The sequence below is a fragment of the Schistocerca americana genome, chromosome 1 (genome assembly GCF_021461395.2).
Source record: "Schistocerca americana isolate TAMUIC-IGC-003095 chromosome 1, iqSchAmer2.1, whole genome shotgun sequence".
Taxonomy (NCBI): Eukaryota; Metazoa; Arthropoda; class Insecta; order Orthoptera; family Acrididae; genus Schistocerca; species Schistocerca americana.
The window spans coordinates 816480447-816500593 of record NC_060119.1 but is presented as its reverse complement, the minus strand read 5'-3'; the positions used below and the strand labels follow the sequence as shown (position 1 = coordinate 816500593).

The 20147-nt window shown below is 43.3% G+C and overlaps 1 protein-coding gene across 1 annotated transcript in view; it reads right to left on the bottom strand.

The window, feature by feature from the left end:
* LOC124594382 (proclotting enzyme) overlaps nt 1-20147 on the bottom strand; it is a 157809-nt gene that overhangs the window by 61604 nt on the left and 76058 nt on the right. The gene's annotated exons all lie outside the window — the stretch shown is intronic.

The window sequence follows — 20147 nt, the reverse complement described above, 5'->3', positions numbered from 1 at the left end:
ACATCTTTAAAAGAGCTCACTGGTCACTCTGGAGCACTGTAGGTGGTGTAGAACCGTTACCAGGCGGTCATGTGACCCTTCACCGCTGACACAAGTCGTGACCACGTGCCAATCGGTTGTATAGAATCAGCGCAGTAAGATGGATGAAAGAATGGCAGAAAGGAGCTATCTTGTGTCGACGTTTCCACGACCAAACCGTGACTGTAGTTGCCCGATTTCCTAGTGCACCAACGATGACTATCCAAAGCATCTACAACTAGTGTTATACCATCCGCCATATAATGTATGTTTTGCAGTGCAAGGACAGTGCTAATACACTGAAGAGCCAAAGAAACTGGTACATGTGTCCAATATCGTGTAGGGCCCCCGCGAGCACGCAGAAGTGGCGCAACGCGGCGTGGCATGTACTCGACTAATGTCTCAAGTACTGCTGGAGAGAACCGACACCATGAATCCTGCAGGGTTATCCATAAAACCGTAAGAGTACGAATGGGGGGAGATCTCTTCTGAAGAACACATTGCAAGGCATCGCAGGTATGTTCAATAATATTCATGTCTGGGGAGTTTGATGGACGCGGAAGTGTTTAACTCAGAAGAGTATTCCTGGAACCACTCTGTACCAATTCTGGACGTGTGGGATGTCTTACTGTCCTGCTGCAATTGTCCAGGCCCGTCGCAATGCACAATGGACTTGAATGGATGCAAGTCATCACACACGATGCTTACATACGTGTCACCTGTCAGAGTCTTCTCTAGACATATGAGGGATCCCATATCACTCTAATTGCACACGCCTCACACCATTACAGACCTTCCACCAGCTTGAATAGTCCCCTGCTGACATGCAGGATCCACGAACTCCTGAGGTTGTCTCCATACCCGTAAACGTCCATCTGCTAGATGCAATTTCAAAAGAGACTCGTCCGACCAGGCAACATGTTCCCAGTCATCAACACTCCAATGTCGGTGTTGGCCGCCCGGAGTGGCCGAGCGGTTCTAGGCGCTACATCTGGAACCTCGCGGCCGCTACGGTCGTAGGTTCGAATCCTGCCTCGGGCATTGATGTGTGTGGTGTCCTTACGTTTGTTAGGTTTAAGTAGTTCTAAGTTCTAGGGGACTGATGACCTCAGAAGTTAAGTCCCATAGTGCTCAGAGCCACTTGAACCACTTGTCGGTGTTGACAGGCCCAGGCGAGGCGTAAAGCTTTGTGTCGTGCAGTCATTAAGGGTACACGAGCGGGCTTTCGGCTCTCCAAGCCCATATCGATGACGTTTCGTTGAATGGTTCGCACGCTGACACTTGTTGATGGCCCACCATTGAAATCTGCACGAATTTGCGCAAGTATTGCACTTCTGTCGCGTTGAAAGATTCTCTTCAGTCGTCGTCGATCCCTTTCTTGCAGGATCTTTTTCCGGCTGCAGCGATGTCGGAGATTTAATGTTTTATTGGATTCCTAATATTCACGGTACACTCGTGAAATGGTCGTACGAGAAAATTCTCACTTGATCGCTACTTCAGAGATACTGTGTCCTATCGCTCGTGCACCGACTATAGCACCACGTTCAAACTCACTTAAATCTTCATAATCTGCAATTGTAGCAGCGGCAACCGCTCTAACAACTGCGCCAGACACTTGCTATCTTATATATGAGCTGCCGACCCAGCGCCGTATTCTGTCTGCTTACATATCTCTGCGTTTGAATACGCATGCCTATACCAGTTTCTTTGTCGCTTCGGTGTATAAGAGACAGTCTAATGAAAACGAGTCAGATGGAAAAAAGTGAGTAAACTTTTCATTATTTTAAAAGTAATCGCCTTAACTGTTAATACATTTATCTCACTGTGACAGAAGACGGTCAGTGCCTTCACGGAAAATGTTCGGGGTTGCCTATGTAACGCTGATTGTACCCAGGCGTACACCTCTTCGCCCAAAGCAAATCGACACCCACTAACGTCTTTTTTCAGGGCTCCAAAAATATGGAAGTCTCATGCAGAGAGGTTGGGACTGTACGGAGAATGTGTAAGGGCTTCCTAACGAAACTTCTGCATCATAATCGAAATAACCTGACAACATGTAGGCCCGGGTGTGGCGCACTCGGTTAGGCTGCTACCATACAGAATGCCGGGAGTGCTGGGAACAGCGAGTGAAACGCAGCAATCAGTGTCCCCGCAATTTGGAATCTCTGTGGGACCTTCAGCTGCATACGACGTACGTGTAGAAGCTCGCCGAACTGAGGCCATTATCAAGACTGAGAATAATGTTACACGGTGTTAACCTGATGTCTCGCGGTAGAGATCAATTTCTATGTCCGACATGCTTATCGTGACCGAGCTCGATGAAATTAGTGTTTAGATGAGTAACTTAAAGCTTTTTGCGACTTCGACCCATTAACTTTGAGTAGTATCCTTACTTTTCTTTAGAGAAAATTTTTGCGGCAGTTGTTAACAACTACACTGCACCCAGAAAGACAAGGCAGATTGCGATCTTTGTTGGCAGTCAGGTAGTGGGCACCAAACGTACGAAATGATTACACTTCCAACTCCGAAGTAACAACATTTATTGTGCACCAAGGCCATAAAACGTACACTCTTTGCCATAAAACAAGCCGGCAGCCTGCCTTCGCAAACTCCACGCCGATCGCAACCTCTAAGTCTGCACAAACTGACAACACTGCAGGCAGTCGGCACCAAATTGGGACAGAGATAGCCTAGCGGATGAAAGAATAACAACAATTATAATAACAACAAACTAATTTGAATAATGTTTATTGAATTACAGAATAATTTGTGTTTCTCTTAAGTTATCCTAGGTTTCGAAATTGCACTGTTGTCGACATACACTGCCGGAAAGAATTAGTACACCCTTTTAAGGGTTTCCAGTTCACTCCAGATATGTTGTTGGAACAGTACATATGCAGTATATGAAATGACTACATTTACAGATAAATAGCACAAGCGGTTCTGAGGTACCAGGTATCGACTCAAACTGCAACTCTCATAAAAGTACGTGGTGTAGCCTCCACGGACGGCAATGCAGGAGCTGACTCAAGCTTCCAGTCGATCGTACAGACGGCGAATGCTGTCCTGGGATACGTTGTTCCACACCTGCTCGACCTGGTCACATAATTCTGTAAGAGTTGTTGGTTGACGAGTCGCACGAGTCACTTCTCATCCCATCACATGCCACATGTGCTCGACTGGAAACAAGGCCGGAGATCGTGCTGGCTAGGGAAGTTGCTGCACATCTTGTAGAGCACGTTGAGTTTCACGGCAGTGTCTGGACGATCATTACCCTGTTGGAACAACATTTCACCTTCCTGTTGTAAGAACGGCAAATGAGCGGGTCTAAAACATTCTGCATGTACCAGCACTGGTTAGAGTTCTTACCAGAAATGCCAAGGGTGAACGAGAGTTGTAGCTTATCGCACGCCAGGCCATAAGACGTGGGGCAGGACCAGAGTGCCTTCGATGAATGCACTCTACGCGACAGCACTCACCAGATGTACGACGTACGCGCAAACGACCATCACTTGCGCGCAGACAGAATCTGCTTTCATCGCTGAAGATCACGGCGTGCCATTCCATTCTTAAAGTTATTCTCTGACGGCACCATTCGAGTTCTGCACGCCGATGATTTGGCGTGAACGGCTGACGGTATAGAGGTGTGCGCGTCCGTAGTCCCACTCCTCATAACCAGCTCGCTACAATTAGTGCTGACACGTCTAGGCTCACGAGCCTTCTTATGTGTACTGTGGTAGGTGAACAACTCCCAATGCTGCCCTTAAAATATGGCGATCCTGGCGGGGTCTTTGCAGCGTGAACGTCCAGAACCTCGTCTACAGGTGTGTGAATGTTCACGTGGCCACTGAAATCAGCATCATTCCACAACTCAGGCATCACGTCCAGCTAGTGAGGCAGTTCTCTGAAACCACCATCCCGCCACTCGGGAGGCCACAATTTGACCACTTTCAAACTCGCTTACTTGGCTGTAGAAAACATGAGAACATCTTCGTGGCATTGTTGCCTGCTTGCCTCACATTTGTGAACCACACTAAGCATTCTCATCAAAGAGTAGACACAGATGGCGCTGTGTTAGCTATGCCACTACGCTATCTGTTGGTGGACGACGCTGAAGCCACTAACAGAACAGCTACTACCCCCAGGTGGCACATGTCGTCATTGGATCAAAATCGACGTCGTCCATCCAGGTGTACTAATTTTTTTCCGGCTGTGTACTTTAATGGATCTGTGTTTTTGGAAGGATTTTATTATGTTTCGTGGCATGTGTATGTTAGGAATTTGTTTATAAAGGGAGGAGTTTGTTTTGCTTCAGTATTTGGTTATACCAATGTCAACGCGTGCTCATACGTGTATCTTAGTACATATGAGTACAGTCTACAGAAGAAGTGAGTCCGTCACCCCCCTCCCCCAAGGTTTCCCTCCTCCCCCTCTCCCATACCACAACTCATCCTTTTCCCTTTTCCTGTCGCGCCCTCCCCCTTTTCCTCTCACGTCCATAGGACCCAGTATCAGCTTATTCTCTCTCCTTATCCCTCACAATCACCCCTGTCTCGTCACCACCTCTTACCACTCCACAGTCATCATCACCACCACTCTCCTATCTTCCTCCATACTCAATCTTCTTTTCAACTACAATCTGCCATCCCAGGGCAGATTCTTTTCCAGTTTTAGCGAAAGCGTATAGTGCTCCGTTTCTAATGCTCAGTGTATTTTCCATCGTATTCAGTATTTCTCAAGTGTTTCTTCAAGTGTTTAGTGTTGTTCAAGCTTTCTCAAGTGTTTTGAACTGTGCTGTCTGTTGACATTTTCATCACTGTTTTTAACCAATTCATGAATACAGCATTATACACTTAAGAGCCAAACAAACAGGTACACCTTCCTAGTATCGTGTAGGGCCCCGCAAGCACGCAAACGTCCTGCAACACGACATGGCATGGACTCGACTAACGTGTCAAGTAGTGCTGGAGGGAATTGACGCCATGAATCCTGCAGATCTGTCCATAAATCCGTAAGGCTAAGATCTCTTCTAAACAGCACGTTCAAAGGCATCCCAGATATGCTCAATAATGTTCATGTCTGGGAAGTTTGGTGGGCAGCAAAAGTGTTTAAACCCAGAAGAATGTTCCTGGAACCACTCTGTAGCAATTCTGGACGTGTGGGGAGTCGCATTGTCCTTCTGAAATTGCCCAAGTCCGTCGGAATGCCCAATGGACACGAAAGGATGCAGCTGATTAGATAGGATCTTACGTGCGTTTCACCTGTCAGAGTCGTATCTAGACGTATCAGGGATCCTATACCATTCCAGCTGCACACGTCCCAAACCATTACAGAGCCTCCGCCAGCTTGAACAGTCTCCTGCTGACATGCAGAGACCATGGATACATGAGGTTGTCTGCATACCTGTACACGTCCATGCTCTCGATACAATTTGAAACGATACTCGTCCGACCAGGCAACATGTTTGTAGTCATCAACAGCTCAATGTCGGTGTTGTCGGGCCCATGCGAGCCGTAAAGTTTTGTGTCGTGCAGTCATCAAGGGTATAGAGAGGGCCTTCGGTTCCGAAAGTCCATATCGATGATGTTTCGTTGAATAGTTCTCACGCTGACACTTGTTGATGGCCCGCCATTGAAATCTGCAGCAATTTGCGGAAGGGTTGCACTTCTGTCACGTTGAACGATTCTCTTCAGTCGTCGTTGGTCCTATTCTTGCAGGATCTTTTTCCGGCCGCAGCGATGTCGGAGATTAGATGTTTTACCGGATTCTTGATATTCACGATGAGCTCGTGAAATGGTCGTACGGGAAAATCCTCTCCTCATCACTCCCTCGGAGAAGATGTGTCCCATGGCTCATGCGCCGACTATAACACCACGTTCAAACGCACTTAAACCTTGATAACCTCCCTTTGCACCAGCAGCAACCGATCTAACAACTGTGCCAGACACTTTTCTTAAATGGGCGTTGCCGATCGTAGCGCCGTATTCTGCCTGTTGACATATCTCTGTATTGGAACATGCATGCCTATGCCAGTTTCTTTGGCGCTGTAGCGTATTACTTATGCTCTCTTATTAATACCACCTTTTTAAATAATTTTAAATTCATAGTACGTAGTACATACTCTTGTATGTCTTTGTTTTTCTGTTTCAGCATCTAGATTAGAGGCAAGTTCTATTGGCTGAACAGCGGGTTGTTCGTCCTACTGCCAGCCCCCCCTCTCCCGCCCCCCCCCCTCCCCCCGTCTACCTCACCGCCATCATGGGGCGAGAGTGGATGAAATAGCAATAAAGGAAAAACAAAAAAGTGAGTCCATCTGTAATTTTTAACAGGTAAATAGTGAATTTAGTATGGAACTCAAGCAAGGTAGTGCACAAAATGCTGAGGTTAGGGAAAGTCGTGAGAGTAATTTAGAAGCGTTGGTTGGTTGGTAGGTTTAAAAGAGGGAGGGAAGGGACCAAACTGCTAGGTCATCGCTCCCTAATTTAGAAGGGTCAGTAGCAATGGACAGTGCATTAAATATCTTGCAAAGCAACAAGGAATAATCGGAAGCTGTGGTGTTACGGGAAGAGACTGTGATAATATCACAAACAACGGGACAGTCCGTACCAGCAGGACGCAAGGACATGAAATATATTTCCTGCTTCATCGCCACCTTTTGATCTGAAGTCTTTCTTAATTGAAATGATAGTAGGGAATAAGGAACATCACGACAGGATGTACAAACTATCGGAATAACTAGATAAAGAGGCGGGAGACTTTAAAAAGAAGGTAGACGAAATTTTCGAACAGCAAGGATAATTGCATAAAAAGTTCTCGGTTTACTTGCCGCGTAAATTTGGATAAAATCCTGAGATTTAGATGATTACCTCCGTCATCTTCGTCAGGGGTAAAACCGACTGTCGTGGACGCGGCAAGTAAACCGAGAACTTTTTATGCAGGGACTCCGTCGCGAAAGACCTTGTAGTCAGCAAGGATAATGATGTGCATTTCAAATAGATTGAAGAAACTTCGAGGACTGTAGTGACCATTTCAAGAGATTAGAACAGCAGTTAACATGCCTTGTGCAGGTGTATTATACAAGGACGGTCATATTAGACAAAGAAATCGGAGAAGAAATTAAGAAATGCAAAAACAAGATGAAACACGTAACTGCAGAACAAATCAGTAGTTGCAAAAATAAATTAGGTACGGTAACTCAAGAAATGAAGAGCACAATCGACGAATTACGCAAGAGTTGAAGTAATTAAGGAGTGGAAAGACAAAGCCACGGACGACTTATCACAAACCAAAATACAGGCAGAGGACCTGTCATTACGCAGCTATGCGAGTTCGGATAGGAGCGTTCTGATAAACTTGAAAGATCAGGAGAAAATAAGTGTTGTTCCATGTTTAAAAAGGAAAGGTTCTTGAAGGAGAGAAAAAGTAATAGTGGTTCAGCAAACAGTACGGGGGTCGGATATACGTTAATGGGTGCAAAAGATAGGCAGAATGAACAAGAGGAATTACGTCAATTAACAGACACTCTCTGCCGTACACGCGGTGACTTGGTATCGCCACTTGTGAATATACAGTCAAATATTCCAGTAGGAGTACGTTGTCAGAACGTTGGAGAGAACGAGTTTAGAAAATATTTTGTTTCCATACAGGAGGACGAGCTGTTCCCAGGCAGATCGAACAGTCTGTACCCAAAAATTTCGATCAGACAATTCTTGGACAGACTCTCGAGGTCTTGTTCAGTCGGTTACAGAATCATTTTCATATGTGGGGCTCTACAGGAAAAGGCAGCAGCCACGACGTGAGTGACTGCAGAAAACTGCAGGGCTTACAAGGAATTTACACAAGGGTTTCTGAACGAATACCGTACAAATGAAGCAGGGACGTATCAGACTAGGTATTTTGACACGATTGGTAAATCTAGAGGTGTCAGGGAGATGTCTTCTGAGGTGTGACTAATTTTTTGTCCGCTGTAGAACGTTGCATCGTACTTATCAGCCACTTCCCTCCTTCAAATTAATTTCGCAGCAGCGTTGGAAGATATGAATTAAGTGAGATTAAAAGAAGAAGAATAAATTTCAAAACTTTCTTCAACTTACATTAAACGCAGATGTCTCTGTTAATTATTAAGAAGAAAATTATTTAGCAAAATAAAACAAAAAAAACAGTAGGAGCAACTTGAATCCCTTACACAATTTTTTTCGTTCATGTGGAAACAAAATTTAAATTTTCATTATTTTCTAAATATATCAAAAACACGCAAGACTTAAATGTTGTTAAGAAATAATACTTAAAGTTAGAAAGAAGAAAATTAATTCTCATTTCAGAAACAAGTAAATTCTAATTTTATAACATTTTAGCACAAAATACCATAACATAGCGCGTGCATAAAAGGCATGAAGATCACAAAAAAGTAATGGGTAGCGTCACTGCCTCGCAAAGCAGGGGTTCTGGTTTCTCGTTCGAGACCTGTTCAGTCCAGGAGGTGAATTTAAATTTATCATATGTTATGTGTATGTATTGGATTGAATAACAGAGGGATTTTCTGAAATAATGTTCACTTCTGACTGACGTTTTGGACTGTTGAGCCTATACTTACTATCAGACCTTAAGAAAACTTTCATGTTCAGTGCAAAACGCGTGACATGACTTATTAAGATTTGGTGTCGTTTTCATTCATGATATTCCTCGTCCCATAAGGTGAAAATGTTCAAATGTGTTTGAAATCTTATGGGACTTAACTACTAAGGTCATCAGTCCCTAAGCTTACACACTACTTAATCTAAATTATCCTAAGGACAAACACACACACCCATGCCCGAGGGAGGACTCGAACCTCCGCCGGGACCAGCCGCACAGTCCATGACTGCAGCGCCAGAGACCGCTCGGCCAATCCCGCGCGGCCATACGGTGACTACAACGCATTGACTCAAGGAAACGTATTCCTTTCTTCCTACGTACAGTTTGATTTTAACTCGTTTCGGACCCGAAAGTAGTTTTTTGTGTAGATGGACTACAGGAGGAGTATGCTGTCAAGCTAATCGTTACCAGTGCACTCTCTGTACTAACGATATCGCTCTTCGATACGAAATTGCAAAATATGTCGTCTGGTTATGAGATGTGTTTCAACATTGGTAGTAATATGTTAAAAAAAGGTCGAAGGTCTGTACTTCAATTTACAACAAAGTATTTAGTCCTACTGTAATCTCTGTTGTTTTAATTAGCCATCATATTTTGCTTTGTGGATACAAGCTGTGATAATGGGCTGCAACGGCGCCTATTGCGCCTTACACGATAGGCAACCTGGAGTACTTACAAGTTGCCGTGGTTGCTAGTCTTCCAGGCATCAAGTAATGGTCTGAAGTTTACGAACTCGAAACCATCAGATAGGACTCGCTTAAGTTCATACTACGTGGAAAAGAATACCCCTTGGAACATGGTGTTTATGCTTTTAGGTGCTGTAGGACATAGTACAGTCCATACCTGAAGTATTTCTGTTTCTGTTATGAAAACTTTCCTTTGGCGTTTGTGTCTTCTGTGGTAGAGTTTGCTAATTACGAACAAACACCCAGCCACGAAATGACAGCTATTTTTATTTACAATCTGTGAATGAATAGTCCTCCTGCCTCCACAACCGACAGTTACTCTAACGGAGGGAAGTCACTCGTGTTATTCGTTTAAACTTCAATATGTGCGCATTCGTATTGTAATTGTTAGTGTTTTATGTGGATGAAGTCGAGATGGGAAACCAACTAGTATTCGCATAGATGAGGTGTAGTCAACATTTTTAGCTACCACTCACATTTTTAGCTCTGTTAGTAGAAAAATTTTCTAACCACCTACCAGTTCCACAGCGATAGTGATTTATAAAGCAATTAAAGAAACGCCATCAGAACAGGCCCTTAAGGACCAACGGTACCAATAGGCCACCGTGTCCTCCTCATCTTTCACGCATCACTGGGCGCTGATACTGCGGGGCATGTGGAAAGCAAACCGCTCTTCCGGCTGTTGTCAGTTTGCGTGACAGGTGCCGCTATTTCTCAGCCAAGTCACTCCCCAATTTGCCTCAAAAGAGTTGAGCGCAACCCGCTCGCCAACAGACCCTGACGGTGACACACCCAAGTGCTAGGCAAGACCACAGCACTTAACTCCAGCGATTTGACGGGAACCGGTGTGACCACTGCGGCAAGAAGTCAGCATAAAGCAGTTAAGTAACTTTATTTTCAAACATTTATGAAGGGGAGGTACGGCAAGTTAAAGCATATACACTGAAGCACCAAAGAAACTGGTATAGCCTCTCGTATTCAAATAAAGAGACATGTAAACAGCCAGAATACGGTGCTGTGGTCGGTAACGCCTCGTATAAGACAACACGTGCCTGACGCAGTTGTTAGATCGGTTACTGGTGCTACAATGACAGGTTATCAAGATTTAAGTGAGTTTGAACGTGGTGTTATAGTGGGCGCACAAGTGATGGGACACAGCATCTCAGAGGTAGCGATGATATGGGGATTTTCCCGTACGGCCATTTCACGAGTGTACCGTGACTATCAGGAATCCGGTAATACTTTAAATCTCCGACATCGTTGCGGCCGGAAAAAGATCCTGCAAGAACGGAACCAACGACGACTGAAGAGAATCGTTCAACGTAACAGAAGTGCAATCCTTCCGCAAATTGCTGCAGATTTCAACGCTGGGCCTTCAACAAGTGTCAGCGTGAGAACCATTAAACGAAACATCATCGATATGGGCTTTCGAAATCGAAGGCCCTCTCTATACCCTTGATGACTGCACGACACAAAACTTTACGGCTCGCATGGGCCCGACAACACCGACATTGAGCTGTTGATGACTACAAACATGCAGCCTGGTCGGACGAGTATAGTTTCAAATTGTATCGAGAGCATGGACGTGTACGGGTATGCAGACAACCTCGTGTACCCATGGTCTCTGCATGTCAGCAGGGGACTGTTCAAGCTGGTGGAGGCTCTGTAATGGCTTGGGACATGTGCAGCTGGAATGGTATAGGATCCCTGATACGTCTAGATACGACTCTGACAGGTGAAACGCACGTAAGATCCTATCTAATCAGCTGCATCCTTCCATGTCCATTGTGCATTCCGACGGACTTGGGCAATTTCAGCAGGACAATGCGACTCCCCACACGTCCAGAATTGCTACAGAGTGGTTCCAGGAACATTCTTCTGGGTTTAAACACTTTTGCTGCCCACCAAACTTCCCAGACATGAACATTATTGAGCATATCTGGGATGCCTTTGCAACGTACTGTTTAGAAGAGGTCTTAGCCTTATGGATTTAGCCGCAGGGCCACTCTGTACCATTAATGACTGCCCTTTACGCCTCAACTGGGCCTGTCAACACCAACATTGGATTGTTGATGACTGGGAACATGTTGCCTGGTCGGACGAGTATCGTTTCAAATTGCATCTAGCGGATGGACGTGTACGTGTATAAAGACAACCTCAGGAATTCGGGGACCCTGCATGTCCGCAGGTTACTGCTCAAGCTGTCGGAGGCTTTGTAATGGTGTGGGGCGTGTGCAGTTGGAGTGAGATGCAATCCCTGATTCGTCTAGAGAAGACTCTGACAGGTGACACGTACTTTAGCATCCTGTCTGATGACCTGCATCCATTCATGTCCATTGTGTATTCTGAGGGGCTTGGGCAATTCCAGCAGGTCAATGCGACACCACACACATCCAGAATTGCTACAAAGTGGCTCCAGGAATACTGTTCGGAGTTTAAACAGTTCTACTGGCCACCAAAATCCCCAGAGATGAATATTATTGAGCATATCTGGGATGCATTGCAATGTGTTCTTCAGAAGAGATCTCTAGCCCATTCGTATTCTTACGGATTTATGGATAGCCCTGCAGGATTCATGGCGTCAGTTCTCTCCAGCACTACTTCAGACATTAGTCGAATACATGCCACGTTGTGTTGCGCCACTTCTGCGTGTTCGCGGCGGCCCTATACAATATTAGGCAGATGTACCAGTTTATTTGGCTCTTCAGTGTAATAATAATAGTAATAAAAATTTCTTACCATACTCTTTATGATAAAATTTTTTTAACACCTAATGAAAACGTTTTTAAAGCCCCTACTGCCTACCGACCACTACGAAAGCTGGAACGTTCGATAGTGCGTGGTAGAGACCAGGTTGACTACCACTAGCCTAGACAAACTACCTAAAATCTAGACTCAGGCATATAGATGTACCTAACAGACAGTCGTTAAGATTGTAGGTGGATATGTTTCACATTCCTGGCGAGTGTTGTGCGCCAGCAGGAAGCAAGAAAGCTCTTACCTTCTGTTCTGTGTACTATGTCAGTGTCCAGAGTACGGTGGCCAATCTGTGGTATGCACATGCAGCCATTACACCCCTCACGGTTTCTGTGTTACGAGGGTTGAATGTTAAACAAAATTAATTTAATTTTAATTTCCGTTACTTAATGCATCATGCCGATATACACAATGTTGTATCGATTAGTGGACCTCCCTCGCAGCAGAGAAAGTCAGAGACAAAATAATGTAGACTTTCTTGACCAGCCCTGCACGTGGATGCAATTGACGGCATTTCAGCAGCTAGCATAACTGATTAACTGAAATACTGCATATTATCTCTCTTCACATTACGCTCATCATTTAACAATGTTTTAATCATTTAACAATGGTTTAGCACCTTTCCGTTTCCTTCCATCGAGGTGTGTAGACGTATGCTACCTACTTCTCTATTTTTGCGTTCAGTCTTTGTTACAGACCATGACGGTAACCCAAACCGAGGTTAAAAGCGGGTCCGTATCTTCCGTGCGCTATGTTTGTGGGGTTCCCTCCTAAGAAATTGTTACCTTCCGTACACAGTCATAACAGTAGTAGTTACCAGTCTGACTAGTCATGCCCAGGCACAAATACTGCCTGTGTAACTAGATCATCACAACCGATAGACATGTTGTATTAGTTAATCCCAGGTCCAAGACTTCAAAGTACTCACAGTGTTACATTAAAATGTCCTGATCACACCACATAGAGATGTTACATGAACAGTCTTCCGTGACGCCATCACTGAGCTAACGTGCTATGCAGGTGCATGATGCTCCATTGGAGATTGTCTTAATGCATTGTCATGTGCAATTACTAAGCCTGGAAAAACAAGAGTTTTCTTAAATATACTGCCCCTATCACATTCTGCAGTGGCAGGTTCTCAAGTAAAACAGAACACTACAAAATTACAAATAAGCTGTGCAGACCAAATCCATCGTTCTTCTTCAACAACTTCTATAACAGCCGATGCGTTAAATGAATCCGTGCTAGCTATAACTGGGTTCCGCTCCCACGCTCAAAACATGCTGACGTCATAGCTAGTAGACAGCGAGTTACCCACTCAGGAGTGAACTTACGAGCCTTTCACGACTTCACAATATTGTTGTTGTTGTTGTTGTGGTCTTCAGTCCTGAGACTGGTTTGATGCAGCTCTCCATGCTACTCTATCCCGTGCAAGCTTCTTCATCTCCCAGTACCTACTGCAACCTACATCCTTCTGAATCTGCTTAGTGTATTCATCTCTTGGTCTCCCTCTACGATTTTTACCCTCCACGCTGCCCTCCAATGCTAAATTTGTGATCCCTTGATGCCTCAAAACATGTCCTACCAACCGATCCCTTCTTCTAGTCAAGTTGTGCCACAAACTTCTCTTCTCCCCAATCCTATTCAATACCTCCTTATCAGTTACGTGATCTACCCACCTTATCCTCAGCATTCTTCTGTAGCACCACATTTCGAAAGCTTCTATTCTCTTCTTGTCCAAACTAGTTATCGTCCATGTTTCACTTCCATACATGCCTACACTCCATACAAATACTTTCAGAAACGACTTCCTGACACTTAAATCTATACTCGATGTTAACAAATTTCTGTTCTTCAGAAACGATTTCCTTGCCATTGCCAGTCTACATTTTATATCCTCTCTACTTGGACCATCATCAGTTATTTTACTCCCTAAATAGCAAAACTCCTTTACTACTTTAAGTGTCTCATTTCCTAATCTAATTCCCTCAGCATCACCCGATTTAATTTGACTGCATTCCATTACCCTTGTTTTACTTTTGTTGATATTCATCTTATATCCTCCTTTCAAGACACTGTTCATTCCGTTCAACTGCTCCTCCAAGTCCTTTGCTGTCTCTGACAGAATTACAATGTCATCGGCGAACCTCTAAGTTTTTATTTCTTCTCCATGAATTTTAACACCTACTCCGAATTTTTCTTTTGTTTCCTTTACTGCTTGCTCAATATACAGATTGAATAACATCGGGGACAGGCTACAACCCTGTCTCACTCCCTTCCCAACCACTGCTTCCCCTTCATGCCCCTCCACTCTTATAACTGCCATCTGCTTTCTGTACAAATTGTAAATAGCCTTTCGCTCCCTGTATTTTACCCCTGCCACCTTCAGAATTTGAAAGAGAGTATTCCAGTTAACATTGTCAAAAGCTTTTTCTAAGTCTAAAAATGCTAGAAACGTAGGTTTGCCTTTTCTTAATCTTTCTTCTAAGATAAGTCGTAAGGTTTGTATTGCCTCACGTGTTCCAACATTTCTACGGAATCCAAACTGATCTTCCCCGAGGTCCGCTTCTACCAGTTTTTCCATTCGTCTGTAAAGAGTTCGCGTTAGTATTTTGCAGCTGTGACTTATTAAACTGATAGTTCGGTAATTTTCACATCTGTCAACACCTGCTTTCTTTGGGATTGGAATTATTATATTCTTCTTGAAGTCTGAGGGTATTTCGCCTGTCTCATACATCTTGCTCACCAGATGGTAGAGTTTTGTCAGGACTGGCTCTCCCAAGGCCATCAGTAGTTCTAATGGAATGTTGTCTATTCCCGGGGCTTTGTTTCGACTCAGGTCTTTCAGTACTCTGTCAAACTCTTCACGCAGTATCTTATCTCCCATTTCGTCTTCATCTACATCTTCTTCCATTTCCAAAATATTGTCCTCAAGTACATCGCCCTTGTATAAACCCTCTATATACTCCTTCCACCTTTCTGCCTTCCCTTCTTGGCTTAGAACTGGGTTGCCATCTGAGCTCTTGATATTCATACAAGTGGTTCTCTTCTCTCCAAAGGTCTCTTTAATTTTCCTGTAGGCAGTATCTATCTTACCCCAAGTGAGACAAGCCTCTACATCCTTACATTTGTCCTCTAGCCATCCCTGCTTAGCCATTTTGCACTTCCTCTCAATCTCATTTTTGAGACGTTTTTATTCCTTTTTGCCTGCTTCATTTACTGCATTTTTATATTTTCTCCTTTCATCAATTAAATTCAATATTTCTTCTGTTACCCAAGGATTTCTAATAGCCCTCGTCTTTTTACCTACTTGATCGTCTGCTGCCTTCACTACTTCATCCCTCAGAGCTACCCATTCTTCTTCTACTGTATTTCTTTCCCCCATTCCTGTCAATTGTTCCCTTATGCTCTCCCTGAAACTCTCTACAACCTCTGGTTCTTTCAGTTTATCCAGGTCCCATCTCCTTAGATTCCCACCTTTTTGCAGTTTCTTCAGTTTCAATCTGCAGTTCATAACCAATAGATTGTGGTCAGAATCCACATCTGCCCCTGGAAATGTCTTACAATTTAAAACCTGGTTCCTAAATCTCTGTCTTACCATTATATAATCTATCTGATACCTTTTAGTATCTCCAGGATTCTTCCAGGTATACAACCTTCTTTTATGATTCTTGAACCAAGTGTTAACTATGATTAAGTTATGCTCTGTGCAAAATTCTACAAAGCGGCTTCCTCTTTCATTTCTTCCCCCCAATCCATATTCACCTACTATGTTTCCTTCTCTCCCTTTTCCTACTGACGAATTCCAGTCGCCCATGACTATTAAATTTTCGTCTCCCTTCACTACCTGAATAATTTCTTTTATCTCGTCATACATTTCATCAATTTCTTCATCATCTGCAGAGCTAGTTGGCATATAAACTTGTACTACTGCAGTAGGCATGGGCTTTGTGTCTATCTTGGCCACAATAATGCGTTCACTATGCTGTTTGTAGTAGCTTACGCGCACTTTTTTTTATTCATTATTAAACCTACTCCTGCATTACCCCTATTTGATTTTGTATTTATAACCCTGTATTCACCTGACCAAAAGTCTTGTTCCTCCTGCCACCGAACTTCACTAATTCCCACTATATATAACTTTAACCTATCCATTTCCCTTTTTAAATTTTCTAACCTACCTGCCCGATTAAGGGATCTGACATTCCATGCTCCGATCCGTAGAACGCCAGTTTTCTTTCTCCTGATAACGACGTCCTCTTGAGTAGTCCCCGCCCGGATATCCGAATGGGGGACTATTTTACCTCCGGAATATTTTACCCAAGAGGACGCCATCATCATTTAATCATACAGTAAAGCTGCATGTCCTCGGGAAAAATTACGGCTGTAGTTTCCCCTTGCTTTCAGCCGTTCGCAGTACCAGCACAGCAAGGCCGTTTTGGTTAATGTTACAAGGCCAGATCAGTCAATCATCCAGACTGTTGCCCCTGCAACTACTGAAAAGACTGCTGCCCCTCTTCAGGAACCACACGTTTGTCTGGCCTCTCAACAGATACCCCTCCGTTGTGGTTGCACCAGCGGTACGGCCACCTGTATCGCTGAGGCACGCAAGCCTCCCCACCAACGGCAAGGTCCATGGTTCATGGTGGGGGACTTCACCATAGTGACTTCTTAAAGCCAAAGGATGGAGGTGTGTTTGAAATGTATTTTGCTGACTGGGTGTGACAGCCGGAAAGTAAAACCTCTGATTGAGGGCTTGGAGCAGACAACAAAATTAATTTGATTTGCAGGAAGACGAAATTTGCTAGAAATTTCAATCTTCCGGAAAATATCCTCTTTCCTCTCCATAGGATTCTATCTGTGGGAGTATACCCAACTAATTTATTTATACAGTCTCTCCTTTTAATATTCGGCAGTCTTATTGCGTCAAATTTTCATTAGGACATTTCGAAAAAAAACACGAAGTGCGAGGTACATAAAGACGCTATACTTAAATTTTTGCTTTACACCTACTGAGACAATTGCCCTCCATGTCGTTCGAATCGCGACAAGTTAACTAACTGTAATAATGGATTACCTATTGTGCGAACGTCTTTACCCTTGATAAAGTAGTGCTATTCGTTTACAAATCTCACAGAGAACCCTGGTACCCTTCTTAAAGAAAGTACAATAACTACAGGGTGTTACAAAAAGGTACGGCCAAACTTTCAGGAAACATTCCTCACACACAAAGAAAGAAAAGGGCTTTCAAATGCCCCCATAAATGAAAGTCAAGAGGATTGAGGTCAGGATAGCGTGGAGGCCATGGAATTGGTCCGCCTCTATCAATCCATCGGTCATCGAATCTGTTGTTGAGAAGCGTACGAACACTTCGACTGAAATGTGCAGGAGCTCCATCGTGCATGAACCACATGTTGTGTCGTACTTGTAAAGGCACATGTTCTAACAGCACAGATAGTGTATCCCGTATGAAATCATGATAACGTGCTCCATTGAGCGTAGGCGGAAGAACGAAACTAAACTGAGCTCTAACAAGGAAATTAAGCGTTTCCGGACACATGTCCACATAACATCTTTTCTTTATTTGTGTGGAGAAATGTTTCCTGAAAGTTTGGCCGTACCTTTTTGTAACACCCTGTATATCCATGACAGTGTGGATCGCGAACCACACACCACGGAGGTCGATGCCTTAAGCAGGAAGGGTCTGCCTCCGAAAGGCAATGTGATAATGGTTCGAGGTCCGGTCTGACTTGATTTTAATTTATCGCTGTTCTCCAACAGTATATTGAAAAAAGTAGACAGGAGAATGTACTAGATTCAGATGCACCAGAAAAGAAGCAATATAATCAGGTTCCCAGGGATACAGAAGACGGAGAAAGTATAGGGAAGCACAAAAAGAAACCTTCCGTAAAACACGATATCCAACCGGAACTAATGAAAAAATTACATATTGTGACGATTGAATTAATGAAATCATTACGGTCAATCATTTGAAGCTTCTGTATCTCACATACACATAAAGGAAACAAATAGCAAATATCTACATACCAGTCGAAATGACTGGGCAAAGGCAATTATTGTAGTTATCTTTAAGAAGGGTAACAGGGTGCTCTGTGAGAATTACAGAGGAATAACACTAGTGTCCCACGGTGTGATGGTTTCTGAAAAGATAACTTTACAGAAAATAAGGAAAAAATCGAACCACATTTAAGAGAAGAACAGAAAAGATTTAGAGCTGGATGATCAATTATAGATGCCATATTTATAGTCCGACAGGTTGTAGAAAAGAAATGGGAATTTGGGAAAGACATCGTAGTTGCATTCATAGATACAAAAAAACCTTATGACACTGTCAGAAGGGAAAAGATTTGGCAAGGTCTAAATAGACTGTAACTGTCAAAAGGAATGCAAATGAGAATCAGAAAGATGTGTAAAAATTGCCTGAATTGGGCTACAATAGATGGCAAAAAATCAGACTGGTTTACAACGGACAGAGAGGTAAGGCACGGAAGCGTGCTCTCAGCAGTGGTTTTTAATATAGTCATGGACAACATCACAAGGACATGTAAACGTAGGCTTTCGAGGCCGTCAATAAAATTCTTCTGGGTCTGAGGCCGCATTGTCAACTATAAAACTAAAGTTAGCAATACACCCTGAGGAAGGTGTCTTGCAATAGTCGCCGAAACGTCGGAATTTTATAGCTGACAATGCGGCCTCAAACCCAGAAGAATTTTATTGACTATCACAAGGAAAGTTCGTCGAGGGTCTACAGCAGATGAAATGAAAATCATAGTATATGCAGATGATGTCCTGATTTGGGAAGAAAATGAGCAGAAGTTAGACGAACAACTAAACACCTGGCAGAGAGTATTTGAAGCAGCAGGTAGGAAGTAAGCTTAACGAAAAGCGAAGTAATGAAAATCAACGGGAAAAATGAAAAAATGAATAATTTAACTTTCAATGGAAAAATTATTAAAGAAGTAGATTCTTTTAAGTATCTAAGAAGTAAATTAATTAAAGGAAATATCTAGGATGAAATTTCGAAGATAACAGAAACTGTTCGAAATTCTATTATTGCGTAACGGACATAATTAGAAATAAGAAAACAGAAACAATTTAAAAATTTAAGAAGATGCTAAAAGATGATAGCAGAGGCTTTTAATGGAATAAAGCATCCGAGAAGGAACAGAATAAGGAATGAAATAACACTAAACACCATGCATATAAAGCCCCTAAAAGAAGCTATGGAAAGTAATAGGCTTAAATGGTTTGGCCACATTAAAAAATTGGGACCAGAGAGACTTCTGAGAAGTGCCCTAGAATGAGCAGAATCTGGACGATGACCAACTGGAAGATCTCGAAAGAGACGGAGAGACGAAGGTTGATATGAACCAATGAGAACTGCAGTGGAAGTAGATGCTAAATGATAGACTATGGGAGGAAAGAGAAGATTGCAAGAGGCTCTGTGAACGACCGGCAGAAGCAGAAACGTTTCAAAAAGAAGAAGAAACAATCGAAAATCGATATAATAAAATTCGTGATTCCACATGCTACCAATATAGATGATGTCGAACAAGCACGTACACTTCAACAACTTCTATTTAATTCGGATGGAGAATATAAATGCGACCACCAAGTCTAACAGACATCTTCAAATTAGTAAATATATAGTGGTGTATGAGCTACAGACAACAAAGATTAGTAGTGCCAAATCTTTGTGCTGTAACATTCTACAGAGTGTGTCGTGGCCCTTTAAAATGCTATAATGTTACCGCCACTGACGTTGCATTTCCAAGCATTCTCGTTTCCAGATGAAGCTCTGAAATTAAATCGTATTTTGAATAATCTAAAATGTCACAAGAGTGCTTCCGACAGGGATATGACCATAATTTTTCGAAATAGGATGCATTAAATACACAACTGATCTCACGTTATGAAAACTGCGAGATGTGAAACAAATATATCTGGTACCATCCCCCCCCCCCCCCCCCCCCTCCCACCTATATCTACCTAGGGATTACATTAAAAGGAATCTTAGGATTTACCGCCCTG